Source organism: Lynx canadensis, chromosome E2, assembly GCF_007474595.2.
Source record: "Lynx canadensis isolate LIC74 chromosome E2, mLynCan4.pri.v2, whole genome shotgun sequence".
NCBI classification, from domain to species: Eukaryota; Metazoa; Chordata; class Mammalia; order Carnivora; family Felidae; genus Lynx; species Lynx canadensis.
In genome coordinates, this window is record NC_044317.1 from 57,125,370 (window position 1) to 57,133,856 (window position 8,487).

Sequence of the window (8,487 nt, forward strand, 5' to 3'; positions counted from 1 at the left end):
CCTGAGTGACTCAGTCAATTGAGCATTGGACTGGCTCAGTTCATGACCTCACACTTGGTGAATCTGAGCCTAGTATAGTGCTCTCTGCTGTCAGGTGGAAACTTGCTTTAGATCATCTGTCCCCTCTCTTTGTCCTTCCTCTGCCCATGTGCTCTCTTGCTCTCAATAATAAATAAACATTTTTAAAAAAAGGAAGTAATGTAGATAATTAGTAAAATTCCATATATATAATAAGGGATTCTTCATATATGTAATTTTACTTCAGGAAAAAAATTAATCATGAGATTATTCTACTTTCCTCAGAACGTATCTGAATTTCATCCCAAGTATTTATTTGTTTATAAAGTGATTGTCAGTGTATTTTACGTTGGCACTGTTTACTCAGAAAGGAAAGCTTTTTGTTAGCTTGGTTCTAAAGAATGGATTATACCCTTACACTCTGTGTAAGAGGAGGAATATATTAAGAAAATAATATATTTTTAATATCTTTTAAGTGCTTATTGTAAAATTTTTCATTAAAGCCTTGTATGGTTAATTTTTTTTACATTTTTAAAATTTTATTATTAATTTTCTTTAAATTAACATCCAAATTAGTTACCATATAGTGCAACAATGATTTCAGGAGTAGATTCCTTAGTGCCCCTTATCTATTTAGCCCATCCCACCACACACACAAACCCTCTGGCAACCCTCTCTTCTCCATATTTGTGAGTCTCTTATATTTTGTCCCCTTCCCTGTTTTTGTATTGTTTTTGTTTCCCTTCTCTATGTTCATCAGTTTTCTCTTAAAGTCCTCCTATGAGTGAAGTCATAGGACTTTTGTCTTTCTCTAATTTCACTTAGCATAATACCCTCCAGTTCCATCCATGTAGCTGCAAATGGCAAGATTTCATTCTTTTTGATTACCAAGTAATACTCCATTGTATATATACACCACATCTTCTTTATCCATTCATCCATAGATGGACATTTGGGCTCTTTCCATACTTGGGGTATTATTGATAGTGCTGCTATAAACATGGGGGTGCTTGTGTCCCTTCAAAAAAGCACACCTGTACCCTTTGGATAAATGCCTAGTAGTGTAATTGCTACATCGTAGGGTAGTGTTTTTTTAGTTTTTTGAGGAACCTCCATACTATTTTCCAGAGGGGCTGCACCAGCTTGCATTCCCACTTTTATGGATGATTTTAACGAATACTTTCCTGTTTTACTGTCAATGAAGACATGCCAATAATTCAAATGCTCCTTTTTCATTGGTCAATAGACACAGTTTAAAATTATAGTTATATAGTAGTTTTCCTTTGAAAGGATTAATCTATTTCTTTGATGTACACTGTTAGGGTTTAAATTTTGTCTTATTCTGGTTTTGCATTCTGTAATTGATTTCTTTTATATGGGACTTTCCACACATTAGTTAGTTGTATTTTCATTTGCCTGTGTTCATTTTTCATTACAGGATGACAATGTTCATCTACTACATTTTAAGACCATGTGAGTTTAAGTCAACTCTGAATCAACCATGCCCTTTACCAGTAAAACTATATATGTATTTCTGTAAAAATATGACCCATAAATACTTGGGACTCATCTTGTTTATGTCTTTCCATAGTTAGTAGTCAGTGAATGTTTTATCATCTCTAGGTGAATTGTCATAATAATAGATAACTAACGTCTTGGTGAGTTGTCATGATAGAAAATTTCATCATTTATTATTGGTGACTTTATATTCTCCTTGCATGAGAGAATCGTTTTTTTGAATTGAAACTAATTTTTCAACATCTCTACCTCCAGGGTGCCTGAGTGACTCACTCTGTTGAGGATCTGAGTCTTGATTTTTGGCTCAGGTGATGAATTCAGGGTCATAAGATTGAGTCCTGTGTCAGGCTACAATCTAAACTCCTGCCTTATTCAAGGGTCACTTGTCCTTGTCACTAATAATCTATTTTCCCAGTGGCCTTAAACCTCAAATTATTTGAAGTTAATTTTCCCGAAGTTTATATATTATACCTTCCTTTTTGTAAGTGATGAGGCATTAGAAGCTTTTAATAAGGATGATATGGAAGTATTATTGAGAGTGAGAATGGACAATTGCATGATACTACTGCCTTGGAATCCATTTTATATAACCAGGCTGACTGCAGGGGGTTTGAACTGACTCTAGCTCCACCCATAGCAAACTCACTAGATAACAGCTCCACAGTCACAAGCAAATAGAAGTTCCTGATAGGAATTCCCCAATAGCATTTGTATAAGAGTGCCCACTCTCAGTATATTTACCTTGCACATCCCTTAGAGAAGACCCCCGCAGAGAGCATCTGTCATTCTCCACTCATTTTGAGGTCAACTGTACATTCTAGACTTAGCCCAGGAGCTCCACAGCCCTCCAACCATGCACCCCAAAAAAGGCTTCTGCCCTATTTCCTGCCATTCTCTCTGCCTGTACTCAACCTTGACCACTCCATGTTGCCCCTCATGACATATTGTATACATCCTCCATGCTCTATGAGTAGTCAATTATTTCTTTTTTGTTTATTGATCCTTGGCTCACAAAATAATGCTCAGCCGTTCTACTTAACAACTGCTAATTAAACAAATTCACTACAAATCTAAGACCTCTATACAGATTCTTAGTCACTATTTGAAGTCTTAACCTATGTGTTTTGTTCTGTTTTGTTTTGTTTTGAATGTAGTTTTTGTGAGCATATGGAACCCATATTTTCACAGTTTTGAAATGCACAGAATGCAATATATTATATTAAGCTAAAGATGGATTTTGGAATAACAGTACTAATAAGGAAGAAGAATGCGTATGTATGCAAACCAAGATCTTCAGAAGGAATGGGAATATTTGTCGAAATGAGGATATTTTAAATCTCAAAATTGATAATTTCCTGACAACCAAAAATGTTATGGATTTATAAAAACAGTAGTACTTCTCTACATTGTTTGTGTTGAATTTATGTCTCCTAAATCTCTGAGTATCTTGGTTTGAGAATCTCCCCGTGCAAATCCTGTCTTGTCTACCTGGTTAATATTCTTGTAGAATCTATTCTATTTCCACGTTCCAGTGTTCATGAACTGTTGCTTCTATGAGTGGCTCAGGGATTTTAAGATTCTCTTGTATGAAATGACATGGTGTTCAAATGTTAATTTGAATATGGAAGTAACCCATGTAATTTATTTGATACGTTCCCTTCCTAGTAAATTGGAGAAGAACACAGAGTAAGATTTCTTTAGTTACTATTCCTTTGCTTTCTTGGGAGTGACCTCATCCAAGATACTCACTTTAGTGAAAAAATTTGATGAGGTGAAAACTTGGAGATTCATGAGTCATGGGTTGTGTTCACCTTTATTTGAAGGAAACAAACATGGACAGTGCTGAGAGCTTAGTAGATGTTCTAAATGTAGGAAGAAAACAGTGTCTATTAAGAGTGATGGTGCAGCTCAAGATAAGAGATAAACATCTAGGCTGAAGCATTGGCATGAATTCTTCTTGTGGGGAAGGACATCTGTCCTAGGCTGCATGAGTGACTCTGAATTATAATAGAGTAAATTTTATTTGTTTTCTTTCCAAATCCTCTCCAGTTTTTTCTGTCTCCTCATCTCCATTTCAATGATGTAGCCATCACAGCTGTTCTTTCCTGTGTTATGGAGACTGCCCCCTCCCACAAAAGCCATGCTAGACCTTCTTGGTTCTTAGTAGCTTAGAATTTTTGAATTTTTAAAAAGTATATTTAATTATCAGAGAGAGAGAATGGTGAAGGGACAGAGAGAGTGAAAGAGGGAGAACCTCAAGCAGGATCTGCACTGTCAGCACAGAGCCTGATGCACAGGGCTCAAGCTCATAAACCGTGAGATCATGACCTGAGCTAAAATCAGATGCTAAACTGACTGAGCCACCCAGGCACCCCTAGAATTTTTTAATATAATGGAAAATGGTTGCTAATTGAATCAACGGAGCCATCTCTAATATTGCAATACATTGTTGACACCACTTCAATGGAAGGAACAGGAAAACATCAATTGTACACAGGATTACTTCAGGCACTTGGTATGGAGAGAATTATGAGGACAGATAAAACATGAGGATAGTATACTTTGAGAGGAAGATAGGTCTTACTGAAAGCAAATATGGGACACTCCTGAAATGCGATGAAAGCTCTGACAAGAAGCTCCCTTTGGTCACTGCAAGGTCTTTGAAAACTTCTTGTGATAAACAAATGTGACAGAGATGGGGACTTGGGAACCAACCTGGTGGTTTTCTGGGATCGAGGGAAGTCTGATCCTTTTCTCATGATTTATTAAATTCCCTAGTGATACTGTGGACCAGATGCTGTTGGATGCCATAGATATCTGTACTTTCCCAGGACCAGTTTTGTGGAAGTTGATGGGGAGGGGAATATTGTGGGCATTGCTTGAAGGCGTCACATGACAGAGTTGGGGTTGAAGGTGAAGAAGGCTGTTGGACGCTGATAGAACGAACAGGGTGTATGGGAAGTTCCTCAAAGCACTGGCATCAGAGGAATATAAGCCCAACATAGGTCTGGTCCAGTATTGATGGGTGACCTTCCACAGCTGGCAGAGACCTCCCTCACATCCACACAGCCCTATGATAAGTCTAGTCCTCTGCTCTGAACTGTGTGCACAGCACTCATTCCTTGGGAAGCTGGTCACCAGTCATGGGCCCTGAGCATATTTCTGCTGTAAACAGCCTACACAGTTTTTAGGCTAGATGTCCTGATGTTGTTTCATGGCCTAGGCTGTCCTTACACCCATTTGGACCTGAGTGGGAAGAGGATTTCTATCAGTTGTAGAACCCAATAAAATAAAGTAGGGTGACATGATCTACTCACATTTCACATTGGTTCAATGGAAGGAGAAGAATTCATTTTCAGTACTTGTTATTTTGGGGTATTGAGATTTGCCCAGTGATGTCTAATATGAATAGTTGCCAGTTGAGCTTACTCTGAAGTACCAAGTGGGAACTACCTCTGTCATCATCTTTATGATACCAATCTGTCAATCCTCCATGATGAATGTTTTTATGTCTCACAAGCTAAAAAAGAAAGTCCCTATATACATGTATTTATATTTGGGTACTTATATACAAATATATGTGTGTGTATAAATATTCACACACACTAAAATTGTTATCCATGGAGTAGAGTTTTCAAATAATGTAACTTGATATTGAAAAAAATAACATTAAGTCCTTCCTTTTAAGGATTATTCTATATGATATATTGCCATGCTGTTTGCTTGGTTGGTTATGACTACATGGTGTTTGTTTGTTTTTTGTTTTTCCAGTTTTGTCACCCTCTTTTAGGTAGAGTTCTAGAAAAATTCCAAAGTACTACATTCAAGCAAAGTTTCGTGTTACCAGGAACATAATTTTTCTTTATGTTTAATATTCTAATGAAGTTATTGGGGTTTGGATTTACCATGTTTGTTTTTTCCTTATGCCTTTACCTATTTTTTATTTGTTTCTTGTGTTTTTCCGTCTTCATATTCAGAAGTTGTACATTTCTATCTATTTCTGTGGGCATTGTGTACCCAGTAACATATTTCTTTAGATAGAAATTAAAACATACTTTTTTTTTGAAGCATGCTTTTAAAATCTAGTCATGGCATGACATTACTTTCTACATTTAATTTCCATTTGTCACTATATGTATATAGATACTTATTTACTGCTGTTTTTTTATGAGGACTTCGTTCTGTTTAGTGAAGTCACATGTGCAGGTCATAAGGGAACATCTCAATGGAATTTCACAAACTGATCACATCTCGGTAAGCCATTGAGATCACGAAACACAAATGCTGGTCCTCTATACTACCTTTTCATGGCTGTTTTAGAAATCTTCTCTTATATTGAGACCACAGGCACAAAACTTTTTCTTTTTCAAAACATATTATTATCTTTACAATTCCAATCAGAAATGTATGTAAAATCTGCCTAGTGTGGTTTCTGTACAGAGATTTCTATTCTTTATCTTTCTCCCAACATGGCTAACAAATTGCAGTGTATTCTGAAAATGTTTTAGCATGCTTTCTTTTCATTTGCTTGAACAAGTCATTTCTTCACATGGATTAACCTCATTGTTATCTTGGAACAGACTTATGTCAGTTCTCTTTTTCTGCCTCTAGTGATGTTGAGAAATCTCACAAGACTACACCCTCAATGTCAGTTTTGATATCAAAAACCTACAAGGTGCCTCTGTGCTCAGATGAATGCTTATTCCTCTATTTCTATAGCAAAAAGGCCTGCAGGGTCTTGGCAACAGCAATAATTTCATGTTACAGACTGTAGCATATGTAGAATATTGGCAAGCTGATAGCTGTTTCCCATTATCTCTCTCTTTACTGAGTGTAGGTTAAGTTCTACAGATTTTTTTTTTTTTCCAAACACATGAGTATAGCCAACTAACTGGTCATTGTCTCTAAAGGAGTCTCAATCACAGTGATAGCTTTTAGGTAAAAAGATTTCTGCCACGACGTTAGATACACAAATTTTGGGTTCTTTGTAGAATGGTCAGGGGTATATCCATTGTGGTACAATGTGCATCTTTGGTGACTTCCAGACCATTCATATTAGCCCCATGGACCCTGTATGGAAGGAGCTTAAACTAAAAGCTTCTAGATACATTTTTTAATTTTCCTCTGTATGTCATTGCTAAATGAGCAGCAAAACATCATGAAGGCACACATATTTTGGGTACTGTTGTGGATATCCAAACGAAATCATACATTTGCTTTACACAGCATTGTTACTATTTCTTGAGATCACTGTGTCAGCTTATGATCTGGACCAGAATTTCTGTGATTTTCATCAAGTACAGGCCCAAGCAGTGTGTCACATGCATTCATAAGATCAATGTTTCCTCCATACCTTCACTTAAGTTCAGAGCCATCCAAAGTATTTTTGTCCTTGTCATCACCCCTCTGTTTCATTTTATATACTCTCCTCCATCTATTATCTCTGGGTTGCCCTTTTAAATATGCCTTGTTGATGGTTTGGAACACCTGCTAATTCCTACCCGTTTCTCAATTAGCAGCTCTTTCATTACAATGAGCTGTGATTTCATGGTATCCAGGACCTGCTTTGCCTGGGTAGGGAGTATATAATCCTCTCCAATACATGTATGTCATACGCTTTTGCACAGTTTAGGTGTGCCTTCACCCATCTCCCTTAGAAAGTTCACTATAAAAATTTAAGGTAGACCATCATAGGTATTAGGATTTCTTTACCCAGTTGAGTGTAAGACCCCCCAGGGACATTGCAGAAGTGAATGCTACAGGTCACCTGATTTTTCTGTATTGAATCATGCCAATCATAGCCTTAGAAATACTTCTTGACATGAATTGATTTTATTCCATTTTCTGTGTCTGATTCGAGGTTTTGATGAGGTGGTGGACACAAGGGAAAATTAGGCAGGAGCCAAACCAGGGTCAAATTGACTGAAAATATTGTTAGATGATTCTCTATGGGTTTAAGTTTTTTCACATGTCATGGATACAAGCATTGAAAGTTCTTATTCTATGCCATTCCACTTATATTTGTGTATAAAAAAAGCTTTGGAATATAGTGATAGTATCTTGCTTTTAGATACAGGACAGATTGGTTTCTTGGACACAAAAACACATGTCTCCTTTGTCGGCAAAGGTTGGAGCAGATATGCTAGATATTCCTTGAACATACTGGGGTTTCCTATGTCCAGGGTCTCACAAATTCACTGTATGTGCAGCATCTACCTGTAGGAGTTGGGGATGGGGGCTGACAAGTGATATTAAAGTGATCAAGGAGTTTTGGTACTTGCTGTGTCATGAACCATAAGATCATTGGATATTGATCTAGGAGTCTCCTATCTTCAGCCAAGATTGGAAAAATGTTACACACCAACTTGTTACATAATGGGATGTGCAGAATTATGCAATTTTTATAGGTCTTGAGAGTATCCATGGACTTTATCAAAATAAAGTAGATATTCATGGGTTGGCTTCTCCTCTTGTTTGTGCATTTGTTTTGTTATTAGTACATTTATGTGATATCACATACTATCATTCTTTGACTTATGTCACATAGCATAATACATTCAAAGTCTATCTACATTGTTACACAAGCAAGAAAGAACAACAAAAGCAGAAACGTCTGGTTACCAAGGTGGAACAGGGAGGGAGAGTGGGCAAAATGGGTTAATGGGACAGTGAAGGACAGGTTTCCAGTTAGGGAATTAATAAGTCATGGTGATATAAGATACAACACAGGGAATACATTCAATGGTATTATAATGGCAGTGTATGATGACAGATGGTAGCTCACTTGTGGTGAGCATAATTAACCCTGTAGAGTTGTCAAGTGACAAAGTTGTATATTGAACTGATGTAACATTGTGAGTCAAGTATACTTGAAGAGAAAAGAGAGAAAAAGTAGATACCAATCCACATGTACATGTATAGGTTAAACTATTTTGCTAAGAAGTTGCCTGT